Source organism: Lissotriton helveticus, chromosome 12 (genome assembly GCF_964261635.1).
Source record: "Lissotriton helveticus chromosome 12, aLisHel1.1, whole genome shotgun sequence".
NCBI classification, from domain to species: domain Eukaryota; kingdom Metazoa; phylum Chordata; class Amphibia; order Caudata; family Salamandridae; genus Lissotriton; species Lissotriton helveticus.
In genome coordinates, this window is record NC_136073.1 from 239,789,553 (window position 1) to 239,808,524 (window position 18,972).

At 47.1% G+C, this 18,972-nt stretch overlaps 1 protein-coding gene across 5 annotated transcripts in view; it reads right to left on the reverse strand.

Moving 5' to 3' along the window:
* ANKRD11 (ankyrin repeat domain 11) overlaps window positions 1-18,972 on the reverse strand; it is a 1,187,914-nt gene that overhangs the window by 812,984 nt on the left and 355,958 nt on the right. For 3 of the 5 annotated variants that reach the window (XM_078671259.1, XM_078671260.1, XM_078671261.1), the window contains one exon: window positions 11,844-11,930. The gene's annotated coding sequence lies outside the window, so the exon portion shown is untranslated. The remainder of the gene's footprint in view (window positions 1-11,843; window positions 11,931-18,972) is intronic. The other 2 variants (XM_078671262.1, XM_078671263.1) reach the window with 1 other exon arrangement.

Below are 18,972 nucleotides of genomic sequence, written 5' to 3' on the forward strand. Positions count from 1 at the left end.
CACTCATGTGACGAGCTGACAATCCCAATAAGACATTTAACGTCCGAAGACACCAATCAGCTATGCATCAGGTTAAAAAGCATATACATGAGAAGCGTCAAGATGAAATTAAGGTCCTCTGATGAATCACAAATGGTGTGGGAGGAAACGTGTATCAAATCTTTATTAGAACATTGAAATGTTGGGAGCTCTATTGAAGGCAATGTAGATGCTCCGGGCTTAAAATGGCTGGTATAATCCTTCTGTTCCAGCATTCCAATGGATGGCTCTGTTTCTCCGTTTTAAAATGTAAAACATTGTACCCTTAGTGGGTGGAATGTTCTAATAGCCTTATAGACCTTGGGCTATACCTGTTGTTTAAGGGCCTCACCCACATTATAGGCCCTTGTCTGCAGTTCGGGCCTATAAGTCGGGTCGAGGGACTTCAATGTTATGTTATGTTAAAACAATTTTTATAGCGCTACTAACACCTGAAGGTTTCTTGGCGCTTGCGCTGAAGAGACAGAGAGAAAGTGAGGGACAGAGCTAATTGTAGGCCTCAGTGAACAAAAAAGTTTTAAGGCGGGATCTAAACCTAGAGTAGGAGGAAGGCAACCTTAGAGGGAGGGGAAGGGCATTCCAGAAAAAAGGAGCTAAGAAAGAAAACCTAAGTCCACCATGTTTCTTCCTCTTGAATCTCGGGACTGATAGCAAAGCCAGTTGGGACGAGGGAAGATTGCGTGAGGGGACATATGGGTGAAGGAGAGAGGAAATGAAAGAGGGGCCACCGCCTGCAAGAGATTTAAAAATTATGCAGCCTAATTTAAACTTGCAGCGTGCAGTGACCGGGAGCCAGTGAAGACTTTTTAAAAGAGGGCGAACATGTTGGTGTCTGGGCTGTCAGAAGATGAGACGAGCGGCCTGATTTTGAATCAGCTGGAGTCTCTTGGCTTGGTAGTCAGGAATGCCTATGTAAAGCGCGTTAGCGTAGTCGAGTCTAGAAATGACTAACGCTAACAAGGCCAAGGTAAGGGCCTCGATAGTGAGGAGGCGGGAGATTTTGCGAATCTTCCTTAGCTGAAAGTGGCTGGAGGACACTACCGCGCTGATTTGGGGTTTCATAGAGAGATCGCTGCTTATGATAACCCCCAGGCTTTTAGCTGAGTTCACTGGGCAAGGGGGGTTGCCTAGACTGGACGGCCAAAAAGAGGGTTGCCAGGGATTAGAAGGCCCCCCGACAAGAACCAGCTCAGTCTTGTCGGGGTTGAGCTTAAGATGGTTTGAGCTCATCCAGTTGCTAATGAAACAAAGGGTGGTTTGAAAAGTGGAGATTGATTCATCCGAGGGGTCGATGGTAAAGACCAGTTGAATGTCATCCGCGTAATTAAACGCGGTGACATTCAAACTGCGGAGAGAGCGGATCAAGGGAGCCAAATACAAATTAAAAAGGAGTGGGGACAAGGAGGAACCCTGCGGGACTCCGCAGGTCAGCCCGACCTGGTCTGCTGAAAATTGGGACAGTGACTGCCTGTTGGCGTCCAGACAGAAAAGAGCAGATCCAGTCAAGGGCGGTGCCCTGGATGCCGGCCTCTCCGACACGGTCGACAAGGATGCCATGGTCGACCGTGTCGAAGGCGGCCGACAGATCCAGAAGCACCAGGGCCTGACAGATGTTAGCGTTGGCCCCTCTGCGCAACTCCTCCATCACATAGAGTATAACTGCCTCTGTGGAGTGCGCAGGTCTGAACCCAGCTTGCTGGGAGTCCAAAAAACAAGATTCCTCAATGAAGGAGCTGAGAGTCTGGGTAACATGTGACTCCAGAACCTTACTGAGGAGAGGGAGGAGAGATATGGGCCGAAAATTGCTCATAATAGAAGGATCTGCCGAGGGTTTTTTTAAGATGGCCACCACCTCTGCCTGCTTAAAGGAGCAGGGGACCTCACCCATGGCGAGAGAGTTGTTCAAAAGAGCCAGGGGGGGTTCGGGGCAGGCAGTGAAGGCTTCGCAGAGAACAATGGGAGGGCAGCAATCACTAGGAGAGCCGGAGGAGACTTTATGTAGGAGGGTAAGAAAGCCTTCCTTCGTAATGGGGGGGATCTGGGTTAAAATGTGGGAGTCTGATGGGGGACAAAAAACAACAGGCTGAGGGAGGGCAGGTGAGGCTTGAGCGGGGATACTGTTTTTAATTTTGATTATTTTGTCAACAAAAAATTGATTAAGAGAGTCACAAAGTGACTGGGAAGGGGGAGGTGCAATAGTTACTCTTTCGGGGTTAGATAGTTCCTCGACTATTGAGAAGATGTCCCTGGATTTATTTGCTGAATTCGAAATTTTATTAGAAAAATAAAAAGACTTGGCTGAAAATATAGCTAACATACTTTTTTAGCAGGGAGGAGAATATCAATTTGGTTTCAGGGGAGTAGCCCCGGCGCCAGCGCCGTTCGGCCTGTCGGAGCCCAAGTTTCAGGGCTTTAAGATCTTCAGAAAACCACCTTTGGGCATCATGGCGACGCCTGGCTTTGACCAGTTTTAATGGTGCCACGGAGTCAGAGGCAGAAGTAAGCCAACAGGTCAGATCCTGGGCTTGAGAGTCAATAGATCCAGCACTAGAGGGGACAAATGTGCTAAGAAGGGAAGTGAATTTGCTCAGGTCGGCCCTGTTCCAATTACGCGCGGGAAAGTTGGTTTCTAAAGCATTGGTAGCAGGCAAGGGCATGGCTAAAGTGAAAGTAATCAAGGAGTGGTCTGACCAAAGGCAAGGGAGGATAAGGGGAATGGAGATGTCCAGGCAGGAGGTCCAGACCTGGTCCAGAATGTGGCCCTTGATGTGAGTGGGTGAGAGTATGTGCTGGGTACAATTCAGACCCACCATAAGATCAGAAAAAGCAAAAGAACATAGGAATTCATGAGCATCAGAGGGCCAATAATTAAAGTCACCTAGGACCAGGATGTTAGTGTTGTTAATGGCGAGTTGGGAGATGAAATCACCAAACTGGGCCGAAAAGCTGGGCATAGGCTGGGGAGGACGATATACCAGGACGCATATAAGAGACGAACCTGGTTGCTCCAGCCTAAGCACCAAGCAGTCGGTCATAGGAATACTAGTAGTGGCCACTGGGGAAAAACGAAGCGGGTGCCTGATGATGGCTGCAACACCACCGCCTGATTTACCCGGAGGGCGGTTTACTTGAAGTATGTAGTAGCCCGGCGGGATTGCAGCCAGAATGTCGGGAGAGGAGTCTTCAGTGAGCCAGGTCTCGGTGAGAAATAAAATATCAGGTTGCTCGGACTCCAGAAGATGGAAAACATCCAGCTGATGGCTGACCAGGGAGCTGGTGTTAAGGTAGATCGCTGATAGCTTAGGTTTGCGGGCCCTTACAGATGGTGGGGAAGTAGTCCTGGGAACCCGGTCAGCCGGTCTGGAGGCGCCCGATAGGGATGTAATCTCGGGGAAAGCCTTTCTAGCCGTAAGCAAACCCAATGAAGCAAGCCTGGGGGAGGACTCGGGGGGGGGGGGGGGGGGGAATGGAATCATGGAGGTGGATGAGGGAAGAACGGGAATATGCAAGAGGATAGGCATAATGGCGTGCCCCGTGTCCCGGTCGGCCGCGGACGGGCGCAGACGGGCGCAGACGGGCTTAACTCAGGCGCAACTCCGGCGCGCCTTCATCGCGCCCGCTGCGCTCGTCCGCTGCGCTGACACATGTGGCCCGTTTAAGTAGGGGCGGATCTCGGGGGGTGTGGCGATGATGTCACTCGCCTGAGCAACCCAACCCAAGATGGCGCCCCCGGCCGCTGAGAGCCCGCCGAGACGATCAGCACCCAGCCGGCCACCGGAGCTCTCCTGAGGTGGGAAGCAGGTGAGTGTCCTGTAGAGCTTTGTTAGGTTCCTGGAAGTAGGTCAGGGCAAAGAGAAATTATCACGAGATAAAACGCGCCTCTGCTTTTGGTTCAGCAAAGCGCTAGTAAAATGACTGTACAAGTGTCCAAGTCACAGTCACAACATCGCTGCTTCTTCAGCAACAGGCGTGGACCCACTGCCACCGGGTCACCAGCCTGCAAACAACTGGTATAGCACTCAGCAGCGTGCTATAATAAGTCTCATCACAACAGGTAATCTAAACAAGGACTGTTGGTCTAGCCAACACAAAAAACGAACAGACCAACAAATAACCTTTAGTGCCCACTGCAAGACACTGCTGGACTAAAGATAATACAAACCAAAGTATGTATGACCGCTTTGCTTGTAAAGGGTCAGTCTTGTGAATCCACCACCAGGCCACAAAGTTGTCCCAGCACCCAGCATAAAATGGATTCTGTGGAAGGGTGCTGGTGGCAAGGATGACATACACCACTTCAGGAAGCAGATCAAACACATTAAATTGCCCCCACACATGTAGGTTTAGAATGCACACTTTCAGGTGAAGAACACTGTCCTGTTGCTGTGACAGAAGATCTTCCCTCAGTGGAAGCCTGAGACTGGAGAGCAGATGTTCATGCCCTACAGTTCAGGTACCACACTCCAGGCCGAATACGGAGCCGCTTAGATAGCTAGGGTCTGTTGTCCTTTATTTTGCATGGGCGGGAAGGTGTACATTAGTCCCGTGATCCATTTCAGACAGAATTCATCCACTTACAAATGTTCTTGCGGAAACTCTGAACTGCAAAACTAGCAACACTGCATGTTCTTGAAGTGGCAAAAGATCTAGCCAGAGTCATCCTCACTGTTGAAGGACATCCCTGCACTCCCTCAGGATACAGGCACCACTCGTGATGCAGACACTACCTGCTCAGTTTGTCCACTCTGTCGTTCAAGAACACTGCCAAATGATTTGCAATCAGGAGAATGTCCTGACGTTCGTCACCTCAGGAGGTGCTGAACCTCCTGACACAGGAACCAGGGCCCACTTAGCTCTACTAGTTGCAGTACCACCTCACCTTGATGGGCGGCAGGAAGTCCTTCAAAGACGGACAAATGGCCCACAAATTCATCAGATTGATGTGGTGCGGGCTCTCTGTGGAGACTAGAAAGTGAGTGTGGAAGGGCGAGGGGACTGCAGGGGAACCAACTGCATTCAAGCAGCCACCACCTCAGATCTTGAGCAGTTTACTCTCAGAGCTACCCTAACCGTTACCCAGGATAGAGCGCGAACAATCACAATCATAATTTGAATTCCTGGAATCATTATACCAGAGGGAACTCACTCGACTCCACTGTGTCCAGGATTTTTCCAATGAATGTAAGTGCAAAAGAGTCAGGGTGATCTTCGGCCCACTGACTAAATTCAAACAATGACAACCGCCATCACCTTTCTGAACTGACTGGTGTTGGGGAGATCAAAATAGGAGCCGAGCAAACAAAAGGACCCCAGGAAATTGGAAATGCTCTAGCCTACCTTGAACCGCTGAATAAAGTCTGTGGGAACGCAGGACAGGCATATGAAAATACATGTCCTGCAGGTCCCAGGACACAATCCAGTCACTGAGGTCCAGAGCAGACAGGATCTGGGCAAGCATGAGCATTTTGAATTTGTTGCACTCCAGGAAGGCTGACAGAGGTCCAAATTAGGCTCAAGGCCACCACCCTCCTTTGGAACAAGAAAAAGCGAGGGTAAAAACCCTCCATTATTACCATGTCTGGAACACAATGGCACCGTTGGAGAGCAGCAGTCGCCTATGAAGTAACAGGATGGTCAGATGCTTGTCAGAAATCCTCTATGGTGTGGGAGAAATAGTTGGTGGAGCAAAAATAAAAGGAAAGGCAGACATTTTTAACTATTTCTAAGACCCACCTGTCTGAGTAGTCAGCCTGGGAGGAAGCGCACTGGTTGGGCATGTGCCACTCATGGCAAGTGTAAGTGGTTTAGAGTCTGTTGTAGCAGAAAACTGGAAGACTGATATCCCTGCTGGTCTGCACACTGCATGCCAGAGCCTCGAGAGGACCAGGGTACCTACTGCACTTGTCGGGAAGGCTGCCTATACGTCAGCACTGCGGAACAGCCTCTAAACTTTCACAATTGTTCAGGGAACGGTTTTGTTGGGGTTAATGGCCCCAGACAACGCACTACTGTAGCCCCACTGTACTTAAAGTGCTCTGACAAAGCTACCTTCTTACCGAAAAACACAAGACCCATCAAAGGGCATAGCGATTAGGGAGGCGTGTACATTGCCGGAGAATCCTTTTGAAAGCATCCAAGTGTGTTGACTGACTACAACACAAATACCCAAACGATCCATATTATCCAGGGCTGCACAGATCTGATTTGGCCATGGCCTGTCCATAATGAAATGTCTGAGATAAAGAGGCCATAAGTTACTACGGCACCACCAAGTATGCAACGAAAAGGCAAGCAAGTAAACAGCCTTTACAGATTATAATGCTAGCCTAGCAGAAATAAAACACCTGTCAAAAGTCTTAATCCTCTCGGATTCTCTTCCACACGAGTGATTGTAAATGAGTTGGGATTCACCTTACTTGCCGAGGCCTTCATAATGCTCTGTGAGCTGGAGTGCTTACTGAGTAACGCAGTTGTACAAGGCACCAGTCTGTGACATCTGGCCTCCTGCCTATTCACCAGAGAAGAACGAGCAAGACTTTGACAGAGTAGATAAAGTATCAGTGAAGGCATCAGAAAAGCAAAGCAAGGGCTCAGAAGTAGCTGCCACAGGCTACAAGATCTCCATAAGTGTATCTGTTCTGGTCCAGATGGAGAGCAGTACTAATTCTACTGCCTCGGCTGCCTTTTGGCCCACTATCGCAAACAAGACTCTTCCATTGATGGCCCAAGTTGAGAGGCAAGCTCTGTCGAAGGCAAAATATAAAGCCCATTGTCTGTCTTGACCTTCAGGAACGTCTCCACTATAGATTACATCTTCACCAACGAAGGCCTGACTCACAATCTTTGTAATTTCACCGTGGATGACGGAGTCGAAAGTGACCATAGTCCTCTCCGTGCCACATTCAACCTGATACGAGAACAGGCGAACTCCTACGAAGTAATTGGCACGCCCAGAGGTGATGAACATCATCTAGTCCTCAAAAGAATAAAATGGTCGACCAATCTCAGCCATACACTCTCGGCATTTGTAGTCAAAAGGGTGGAAGTACCAAGGCCACAAGACAGTGAGAACACTATATACAGATGGGAAACACTGATCAAAGATATATTGAAGTGCCTGGGCAATACCCATCAACCAAGAAGCTGTCAAAAAACCACCAGGCCATGCCGCCTAATAACACAGAGCCTGAATCAGACTAAGCATGCACTCAACAAGGCAGTGAGGGCAAAAAAGAAAGGCATCCACCTGCCAGGGTGGCCCCCCATTGCCATTCTGCGAGCCAATTACAAAAAGAAAATCTGGGAACTGAAAAGAAAGCGGACCGAACAAAACTGGCTGACAGTGTTTTCCCTAATCAAAGAAAAAGATAACAGCAAGCTTTGGCGTTATATTAACAGCCTGTCATCTGGAGGTGTATATAAGGAAAACAGCGTTGCGGGAAAAGTGTGGGAACAGTATGCAAAGGGGCTGTACACCTGTGAACCAAATCTGCCAACTTTTTGTAACATCGCGTGGTCTAAGGTGGCAGCCGCAACCATCATTACTGAAAGCGCCCCGACCGAAGAACCAAGATCGACCGGACCTGGAAAATTCTCGGAGGCGGAGATAGCAAAGCACATCAAGGCGATCAGAACTGATGGCGCCCCTGGCCCAAACGGGATTCCCGCTCATGTATTTAAGACTGCCCCAGCCTTCTTTGCAACCAAACTTACTTCCCTATTTAACCACTCATTCGCAACCGCAATCTTGCCAATCTCCTGGAAAGGCTCAATTCTATATCCAATTCATAAAAAAGGCGAGCATTCAAACCCGGCTAACTACAGACTCATAGCCCTTCTTGACATAGAAGCTAAGGTATATGCCCGCCTTCTCCTAAAGGATCTGGAGACCTGGGTGGATAACAGCAGCATTCTTCCGCCCACACAGACTGGCTTTAGGGCTAACAGCTCCACGCTGGATAACATCATAGCGCTCACGTACCTCGCGAAGAAGGCTAACTCGAGGAACAAATTACCTTTGTTCTGTTGCTTTATAGATTATTCAACGGCCTTTGACCGAGTGAACAGAAGCCGGCTATGGGCGAAACTAGTGACCTGGGGGATCCCCAAAGTCCTGCTAAAAGCCATACAAGCACTTTATGAGGGGACCTGGGTCCAGGTGAAACTAAGCTCTTCAACTACAACCACAAGAATTGCCACCAACTCTGGTTTAAAGCAGGGGTGCGTCTTGGCCCCTCTACTTTTTAATCTGTACACAGCGGACATGGGGCAAGCCCTGAAAGATGCGCACCTAGCACCCCCTAGATTAGGGAAGCTGGTCCTGGGAACGCTGCAGTATGCAGATGACACAGTAATCATGGACCACACCAGGATAGGGCTTCAAAGAGCCTTAAATAGTCTTGCCACCTACAACAAGGACAATGAGCTATGTATCAACGTGAGCAAGACCAAGATAGTAATCTTTGGCAAATACCATCTTAAAACAAAAACTTCTTGGTCACTGGGGGAGCACCGAATCACCACGACTCCATCTTACAACTATCTGGGCACATGGGTATCAGAGAGGGCCACCGCAGTTAAACATCTGAAGGAGCTCAAACCAAAAATAAACAAAATATTAGCGTCTCTCAGACGCTTAAGCTATGGCCTGGCCAGTCCTTCTGCGGACCCGATGTTGACAGTACTCAGGGCTAAACTGATTCCCGCCATCACGTACGGACACATAGCCTACCCAGGGGCCTTTGAGAAAGTGGTCCAAGCAGCCCAGGTGAAAGCATACAAGATGGTGCTTCGGGCCCCCAGACAGGCACGGAACAACAGGCTTAGGCTAGAATTAGGCCTGAAACGACCAGATCTGGTACTACTGGGGGACTTGCTAAAATACTACATAAGAGTACTGAAATCACCCGAAAACACCTTAAAGCATTCCCTAAAAATCGTCTTTGGCGACGCAGGCTTCCCATGGCATTACAAGGTGGAATTAGCCATTAAAGTTCTGAATATTGAGGGAAGGAGCCTGCATCTCCAGGAAATTCCACTTACCGCCTGGGCCCAAGCCGTTAAGCGCCAAGTTCAGTCAATTTCTTTTGAACTAGATCTTTCTTCGCTCAGGCACAACCCACTAACTCTGGCCCTGGACAAGTCCTATATCTCTGGTAAACCCCAACCATATCTGCATGATTCATTAACATCCCAGGCAAGACAGAAAACTCTGTTTATGCGCCTCTTGGCTCTCAGGATCGCGGACTTTAATCCAACTTGGGCACGTACGGAGCCATTGCTTGCCGTCTTTGCAACTATCGCAGTGAATCCTGGCTACACCTGCTATGTTGCTGTACAAAGTTGGCCAGCGACCAACGACTGATCCGCCCAGCTTTACGGAATCTGGGCCACAGAACATGCAGAGAGGCCTCGGACTGGTGTTTTTCACAAACTACGACCTGCTTATTAGCTAGGGTCGGCAAGTTTATCCACCAAGTTAAAACTGCACTCTATTCCCAACTACAGGCTACAGTCCCGATGTGCCCTGACAGTGGGCTTAGTGCTCCCCCCGCCCCCCAAAGTTGTCAGCCTATAGTTAACCCAGGGAACCATCGATAAGTAATCGGAACCATCGGACTTAGGCACTTAACCTGGGTCGGCTAAGGGTCTGATGCAGAATCCAACAGTTGTCATCTGGCTCCGCAGCGTGAGCGTGGATGTCGAACTTCTATATGTCTCTCAGACTTTAGTAGGCGTGGTCCCATGGTGAAATCATAATTCTAATTTTTTTAAAAGAACCGTGATTGGACAACAGTAGTGAATATGTCAGTCTAGTAACTATATAGTTGCACTAATGGTTTTACTTGGTTTTGGCCGAGAAGGGGGAGGGGGGCATTTTACTGCATTTTATTGTAATTCATTGTATTCTACACTGTAAAGATTTTAAGTAATCGCACAGTTTATCAATAAACAAGCATGGCATTGTCTGTCTGTAAATCAATGCACAAAGCATCAGTTCTTATGTTTGGACTAACAGGAGGACTTTGAGGGTGAAGTTCAGTGGTCACGGAAGGGACTCAAGACCAGGTCCAAGCCCCAGATCAGGACTTGGGTGAAGGTTGCAATCTCTTATGTTCAGCAGGATGCAGCTTCTCCTTCTGGTTACAGGTCACCTTCCGGTGCACAAGGGTGCACTTACCGAACAACTTAAGAGTCTTGGGATGAGCACAGACACTAAAGGCACATCTCAAGCGGGTCTGATCGATATATGCTTCATGCAATAGCAGCATGGCTTGAAACCTGTTTTGGTGTGGACATTGATCCCTAACCCACTTATTAAATAGTTTTGTAGTCAGGAAAAAAAGTGACAAGTTGAGAGCAGAGCTTCAGATCCATGTCGAGACAGAGAGAAAGAAAATATCTTGTGTCAGTGTGCAGGGGTTGAACTTGTATGTGGCTTCATTTGGAAACTTCAAGGGTGACCTGGAGTCAGCGCAGAACAACACAGCGCTGGCGTACAGCTCAGGGCAGCACTCCTATTGAGAAAAGTGTTCTGGGTACAGTCTGGCGCCTGGGGAGTACTCTAAGGTGAATACTCACCACATGTGGTTCAAAGTATCCTTCAGAATTTAGCACCTAATGTATTAGTATTTACAACATATCTCCCTTTAAATTCAACACAATGTTGGAAACTAATTGGGATAGTTATATTTCACATTCTACTGTGCAGGTTAATTCAATGGTTAGAGTCCACTGTTAACTGTATTCGAAAACAAGCGCTCGGTGTCACAGAAGCAGGAATGTACTGAGGGTAACATGTTGAATTGGAACTGAATTATTTCATTCAAACGAAACAGAGCACGGAAAACGTAAGCAACACAATCTAAGTACTGCTCAGTGTGACCTCTCAATTATACCTACGCATGAAATGTAAACAAAAACACCATTACAACACCCTTCCTATTTTATTTGACAAGATAAGATGCGTTTCAAAATAAAAGTCTGTTAATTCAGGAAAACCGGAAAGCAATAGCTGTTGCCATCACAAACTTCAGAATAGCATGGAAAAGTGACAATATTTGGTTGGACTGACCCAGAAATATAGACTGTAAACCATCACATTCGGTAGTCATATGACCTACAATATTTATGAGACAATTTCAATTATGTTTATTGTTGTGAACTAATGATCAACATGTGTGACAAGTATGCGCCTTGTACACATTTAAAATTAAGATTCATGTTAAAGGTCTGGTCTTTAACAGTACTTTTTATACAAATTTTATTTTACATAGGATTCTTTCTGCTGAACAATCTGCTAACTGCTAAAATATTCTCTACTCCGCACCAGTTAAAGCCTAATGAATGAATCGGTTCTATCCAGTGAGACCCACTCGATTCAATCCATCAGTAGCTTTGGGTAAAAGTAAGCCCTCAGCATGCAAGCATGTAGAATGTAGCTCAATCAGGTATATATGTTCCTTCTACTCTGGCAAAGGGGTAGTTTCAGAAAATGAAGCTAGTAAATGGAGCTATAACAATAATACTATTCACTCAACATTATGAGACAAAATCAACACCATATTTAATGATAGCGCTTTTATGGCTCAAAGTAAAAAACGTTAAAAAAATTTTTTACGTTAAAACTCAAATTTAGAAAAAAAGATTCAGCAAATGATACCATGTGTTGATACCTTCAAACATACATGCACCCATGTCATAACATTTGGGGGGGGAGGGCATCAGATTAAATGAAAGGGGAAAAACATTTACCTTGCAGCCTGATGTGGCAAACATTTTAAAAAAGGTGAATCATAGTTTACCTTGAATAAAGTGTGCATTTTTCAGCCATCTTATCCTTCTGCAGGTGCGTCTTGGCACGGAGGGATGAATCCTTTTTTCTTACTCTACTAAAAAGATTTAAAAAAGTAACATCAGTGTCTAGCCCACTTGTTCAAATTAAAATGTTTACTATTTAAATACTCATGAGTTCATTAGTGAGGTTAGGTTCTCTGGTGACATTGCAGAAAACTGCTTAAAATCGTTGTAGCAATATTTGCACTGTTCATCGGCAGCCATGCGAGAACCTACTCGCTGTAGCAGAAACCAAAGGTGATTGCCAACAATCAGGATCTGGTCGACTCAGGGGTGTAAAAACATTATTGTAAGGAACTGAGTCTCTCTAGCAGGTGGTATTTTCTTTATACTCACTTAACGTTGAATATTATGAAGCCCCTTTACCAGGGGTTTAACAAGAAACAAAACTAGAACATGTCCACATCATAGCAAAAGAATCAACCTATTCAAATGCTCTGAAGTTTACCAAACATATCTAATAACATCAAACAACTATTAGTACTGGTACAACTTTTTATAAACACGCTCATGTCATCCTCTGTAAGCACATCATGTCACGTGCAAAACTGAGAATGGTGCTTTTCATTCAGTGGTGAGGTGGTGTCGGAGTAGGTCTACTTTCCATAGAATTGAAAATGACAGAATGCGCTGTAAAAATAAATGTCTTGAAAGCAAGTCCATATTTCAGGGATCTCCAACTTTTTTCTAATAAGAGATGCTTATAGTCAATGATAACAATCTAGAGCCACTTCTAATATTAGAGTTGTAATAATGAACACATCAGACAAGTGGTTAGTGGCCATCATATGCAAGATCTGTACCAGTGATCACCTTGGTGAATCAGGCAGAGTTGCCAGCAGTTCAAAGGCCATCAATTTTGAATGCCTTTACATGGGTAATACATAACCGCCATAGTTGCAATGCCTCTGGCACCAAAGTATTAATAGTAATACATCTACCGAGAGCAACATGATTTATCACTCAAACATCTGTTTTAAATATATTTTGGAAATTGCACAATTTCTCTACACATACGTTTATGGGTTCTGAAAATGCACGCATTTTCATGTTGAGTACATACTCAATTTTAGTATGCATTTAGAAATTCAATCAAGCAAAAGCTAAGTTAGTAGGCTAGGTTGCACACATTAGAGCTCCTTAAACGGAGCAGGAGAGCTACCAGTAGTGCATGAGCTACTCGATGAGGAAGCCTGCCCTATTACAATGTCTCCAATGTATTATCCAATGTCTGAGACACTGAGTTAGGTTCATTCTACGTTGATAGACAAAAATACTTATATAATGTAAAAGTGTAAAGAGAAGCAGTCTTGCGTGTTTTCTGGGCTACACAGTAGAGATCGAGTTAGCTTTTCCCTAGATTTAAGTGTGGTATAGAATAATTCAGACAGATGGTCATTTACCCCAGATTTACCAATAGGTGTTCGAATCCATACAACCCTTGGAAATAGAGGAGCCAAGATCGAAGGGACTTTTCAAAAGTGTCAGTGAACCTGGTCAAAGAGGAAGTAGGTGAATCAGCGCGAGGATCCGTTACAGTGCTTTGTTTGTACCAGTGGTTGCAGGTGGGTCCAAACTGCACTCATTTCTGGGGACCAGCACTTATTTTTCCTCAAAGACTTTGACCCAGAGCAAAAAAGAGAAAAAACACAAAAAGGGGGAAGAAGCAGGAAGAAAGACAGACTGTGACAAAGGATTAAAAATAACTTTCAAGAGTGACATAGGGAGGAAGGGAGGAAGGGGTGTTTGGTGGTGAATTAGAGACACTAGGTAGAAGCAAGACTACACAAATTTGATATTCTACACCATGACCTTCCATAGTGCCAGCCGCTGGTTTCGGAGCTAAACTTTGGTAACTGACACTTATTCTTTTACAAATGAAGCACTGGTCATTTACAGGAATACATTTGATGGATTAAGGGGCATTGGCTGGGGAGAGGTGAACTAGAGCAGGCCAAGTTTTCCTATGTGGCATGCAGGTAACAACCTAGGAAACCATCTGACAATGCCAAAAATAACGGAAGTGGGGGTGAAAGCAGAAGCTAGTGATTGGAATAGATATGCAACCACAAACATTTGCATCCAAGCCAGAGTATTAAGATAGGGAGATGGTAATGCAAACACAGTGAAGGCTCCAGTTCATACAATTTGACGGCGATGAAATAAATAAACAACAAGTGTGATTACAGGTACTGCTTGGGATGAGTCTGTCCTAGTATCTGCAGAAGGACATTGTCAAGTCGTTTGTCACCTTTAAAAAATGCCATACATTTATTGGTAGCAGTTTCCACTCGGCTGTGCTGCACTGGATTTGCATTCATAAAGTATGTCACCCCGCTGAAGAGATCCTACAGTGCATCTCCCGATGGGTGGCATGCTACACGTGGGAGAAGAGCTTTCTTGTAAGTATGTCGAATTTGGAGGGATGCCTATACTGAAACAGATTTGATGTTGTGAGTGACTAGAAGTATACTTTATATTGTCTTAGGTCACTGAGTCTACATATGTAATATAGGAAGAGGTGTGGGAAAGTGTGCGTTTTACAATCTAAATTGCTGAAAGTCAAGACTGTGCATCGCACCAGGAAAGTATTTCTAGATCCATCCATGGACAAGAGTGGAGCTGTCTGTGGTATGCAATGTACTGGTAACCATTTTGGATGGTCTACTTAATCCCTTGGGTATTGAGGGCATTGACCAACAAGTAAGGGATAAAGTGTCATTGCAGATTATTTCAGGCAGTTCTGACTTGAACTTCATATTGACAGTTGTGTCAGGTAAAGTCAATGTAGTTCCACTAGAATAATAGGTTAGGATCAGCACGCATGAACTAAAATCCAAAACCAGAAAATGATCAAGAGTCAATTCAGTTATGACGGGTGTCACTCTAGAGGCACAGTAGTCCCAGAATTACAGTAAGTGTTCTTTAGAGATTGCTCATGAACTGCAGAGGAATGGGTGCATTTGCTGGCATGCAGCCAGTGTGCATTTCTAGAGGATTCACATCGAAACATAGTGCGGACATATGAACATACACTTGTGATGACCTTTAAAAGGTATCCAGGAAGAACCAAGACCTACCACTGGCTTTGATGGATACAAACAGCAATTGGGAGAAATTAAATAGTCACTCTGTACCGAGAGGTATACCATAAAGTATACACAGAAGCGGAGCAGTCAAGTGAATGTTTTTAGGATGAGCTGAGAAACACCAAAGGAAATCATGACACCATGGACACAAACGAAGACTCTGGACAAACGAGACAGATGTGGTAGGTTAAAAGACACAAGGTGGTAGGCAAATAGCCACATTGAACAGCAACATTGACTGCACTGCCAAAAAGACTTTGCAGTGGGGGGCGTGGCCAGCGGCCGAGCGAAATGGCTGCTACATGAAGGAACTCCGGGGACGGCGTAGCCTCCTAAGTCGATCCGTCCACCCATACGTTACAGTAATACACCCCAGAGCCACACGCTAAAGCCCAGGACCAAGCGGCGGCTGCCGGTGCAACTCCAGTGCAAATCCGGTACCGGGACCAGACACCAGACGACGACAAGCTACATCGGCCTACCTCCCTCGCGGCTGCCGGGGACTAAATTGCCAGCAGCGCCCACCGCCAGACGCGGCGGCAGTGGAGCGGCCCGCACGGCGGCGGAAGCGCTGGGAACACCCTCGCAAAACACTCTTGGGGGCTCTGGAAGGAGGCGTGACCCCGCAGGAGCACTGGACTAAATAAACTTGGCTCACCTACATTGAAACTAGCTACAGAGGAGGCGGCGGTGGCGAGGTGAGGCCTAATTCTTGAAGTGGAGCCGGGGACTAAATTGCTGAGAACCCCGATCCATGATGTGCCCGGTGGCGAGTAATCTCAACGTAAGGACGAATATCCGCACTGGGGGAGAACTATAAAGCACTGGAACACCCGGCGGATACTCAGACCCGGCGGGCCCCGACCCACGGGTGAACCTGAGGACCCACAGGCAGCGACCCGAAATTAGAGGCGCAAGCGATAAATACCTGGAGGCAGGTGCACATTGGAGTTCAGTGGCATAAACCGGGGCCAGACGGAGGGAGACCCGGGAGGGCAAGTACATCCCCCCCTACGGTTGCTCCTCGAACAACGCACTTTAACTGCGTTCCCCATTGCACAGGGGGGTCTTGGGTACGCTGCAGACCCCGTGGACTAGGAAACCCAGAGGTGGTGACACCGCCACGCAGCGGCACTCCCTGGCAACTTCAGAAGGTATCATGGCGGGATGGGCCCCACGGTCACAGAACACGCAGGCTAAACTGGACAAATATGCCTACGGAAAGGACTTTCCACCACCTCCCGAGGGACGAAACTCCTCTGGGAAGACGGCTCCAAAAAGGTGACTCTAGAAGACATAATGGCGGCCCTTACGAGCGTCCAGACCACAGTAGGGCCAACCTCCACAGATGTAGCACTATTGAAGGCGGATTTTCAAAAAATAACGACCAGGGTCGCGGAGCTCTAACAGGTGGCCAAAACGTTAGTAACAGACACGGCAGTACTGCAGAACATGGTGTCCAGGCTCGAAACCGAAAATAAGTTACTGGCGGAGAAGCTGGACGATCAAGAAGGACGCTCTCGCAGAAATTATGTCCAAATTCTTGGAATTCCTGAGAGTGAAGGCGCTCCTGCAATGGATCTCTGCGTGGAGGACCTTATAAAGACCCGGCTACAACCGAAAGGACTCTCCACTTTTTTCTCCATAGAAAGGGCACATAGAGTTCCAGATGGACGTCCCAAGCCTGGGGCGCCCCCCAGACCGGTGCTCGCCCGACTGTTCAACTTCCGAGATAGCGACGCCATATTGCAAGCTGCGCGGGTGTCACCACCAATCCGAATCCTAAATTCAGCAGTCTCCTTCTTCCCAGATTATACGGCGGCAGTCTTGCGGCGCCGCAGATCTTTCCTGGAGGTTAAAAAAGCAGTGAGAGCTAAGAAACTGCCTTATTCAATGATATTCCCAGCAAAATTCGAGTTGTAGCAGATGGTAAAACGTGGTTTTTCGAAATGCAAACTGAGGCGCAAAACTATCTTGAAGGCTGGCGACGAGTGGATGGGCTGCACCGCGGGAATAGAGGTAAACGCCGTCGGGACGAGAACGGAACCACAAGCAGCCAGGATCAGCGGCAATCCGACGAAGAGGACATACAACAGGCAGAAACAGACTACCTCGGCCACGAATAGAAGGAAAATGCAGGAAAGTGGCTGGTTAAAGGACACCTGCACATATTCAAAGCTGCAGCTGAACCGACTTTGGACTGGGCTGACGCGGGCTCTGGAGGGAAGGGAAGGACTGCGCTGATCCTTGGACTTCCTACCCCCTTCACGCAAGTACACTGTTCTGGGTTGGGATGAAGCACTCTGAAGAGTTGGGGTGGCGGGCAGTTCAGAGTCCGTCGGGCAGGGGGGCAGGGGGGCAGGGGGGCAGGGAGGCAGGGTGGGAGGGTGGGACAGGGAGTTGGGGAATATGGGTTCTGAGTTTTTTCATTTTAAAATGTAACGGCAATGATAAGATGAGGGTATACACCTTGGCTGACAGGTTTTCACATGACATGGCTGGGCTGCGGCTAACGATTATCAATTACCACTTCTATGGCGACACACACTATGACAGATCGTACCCAAGACACGGTCCCCGAGAATGAGATGACTCCCCTCACACTACTTACTTGGAATGTACACAGATTAGAAGACCAAATCAAGAGAGGTTTGGTGCTACAGGCCTTGAAACGCCAAGCCCCCACATTAGTGCTCCTGCAGGAAACACCTCACAGGTATGGCGTGTAAGGCATTAGATAGATGGGGGTATAAGATGGTGGTGCATTCCGAGTTCTCGAGAGGTTCTAGGGGGAACCAATAGTTTCTTACCTGTCGGTGTAGTTTTGCAGCTTGAAGATCTTTCTGGATTCACTATGCTGTGCATTATTCCGCGGTCTTGTGGTTGGGTCCGGAATCGTAGTCTTTTCTTTGTTTTTTATTTTTTTTTTGTAGCCCAGGTGGGCGTCGGCGTCTCACCTCTTGGTGTATTTCCGGTGACGTCAGCACCCTGCCTGCAGAAGCTCCCACTTTTGGGCGCCATCTTCGGATTCTTTTTTTCGTGTTTGTTCTGTTACCGAAGTTATGGCAATGTTCCACTAAGTTATTCACCGCTTTAACCATTAAGGCGTCTTGTTTCAGTATTGTCTCTGTTTCTAACCACCTTTTTTCTCCAGCCTCATCTTTCTGGCAGAGGTGGGTGGGTTCGCTAGTGAATCCAGAAAGATCTTCAAGCTGCAAAACTACACCGACAGGTAAACTATTTGTTTTGCAGCGTGAATCTTTCTGGATTCACTATGCTGTGCATAGACTTTGTAGCGGTTTCTCATGTTTGTGGCGGCTGGGTGGAAGATGAGCGTTGGTTATTAAATATGTGTTGAAGCAGCTTTTGTCCGACTTATGCTTCCTTGTTCATCTGTATATCCACACAGTAGTGCTTCGTGAACGTGTGCACTGAAGCCCATATTGCCGCATATGTCCTGAATGGGTGTGTTAGCTAGGAAGGCTATTGTAGCTCCCTTCTTCCTGGTAGAGTGGGCGCGTGTCCCCTCTGCTAGTTCCTGTCCTGCTGACTTGTGGCAGAACTGTATTGTTTGAGCGATCCATCGTGCAATGGTTCCTTTAGTTACTGGTTTCCCCATGAAACTGTTAGCGAAGGACACAAAGAACTGTTTTGTTTTCCTGTGTCCTTTTGTTCTCTCAATGTAGTGTATGTATGTATGTATGTATGTATAAACCATTTTATAGCGCGCTCTATTACTTGGGAGTATCCTGGCGCGGTGGGGAAAGACAGATGAGACCGAGTAAAGACCAACTTATGCCACACTGGCAAATAGATGGGTTTTCAGACATTTTTTAAACTGGCCTACGCACTGCATAGAGCGCAGGTGTAGGGGAAGGGCATTCCAAGCCCGGGCAGCAACCACGGCTAGGGACTGACCCCCTAATCTGGTTCGCTTAAAGCGGGGAAGGGTCATCATAAAGAGAGAAGATGATCTGAGAGCTCGTGT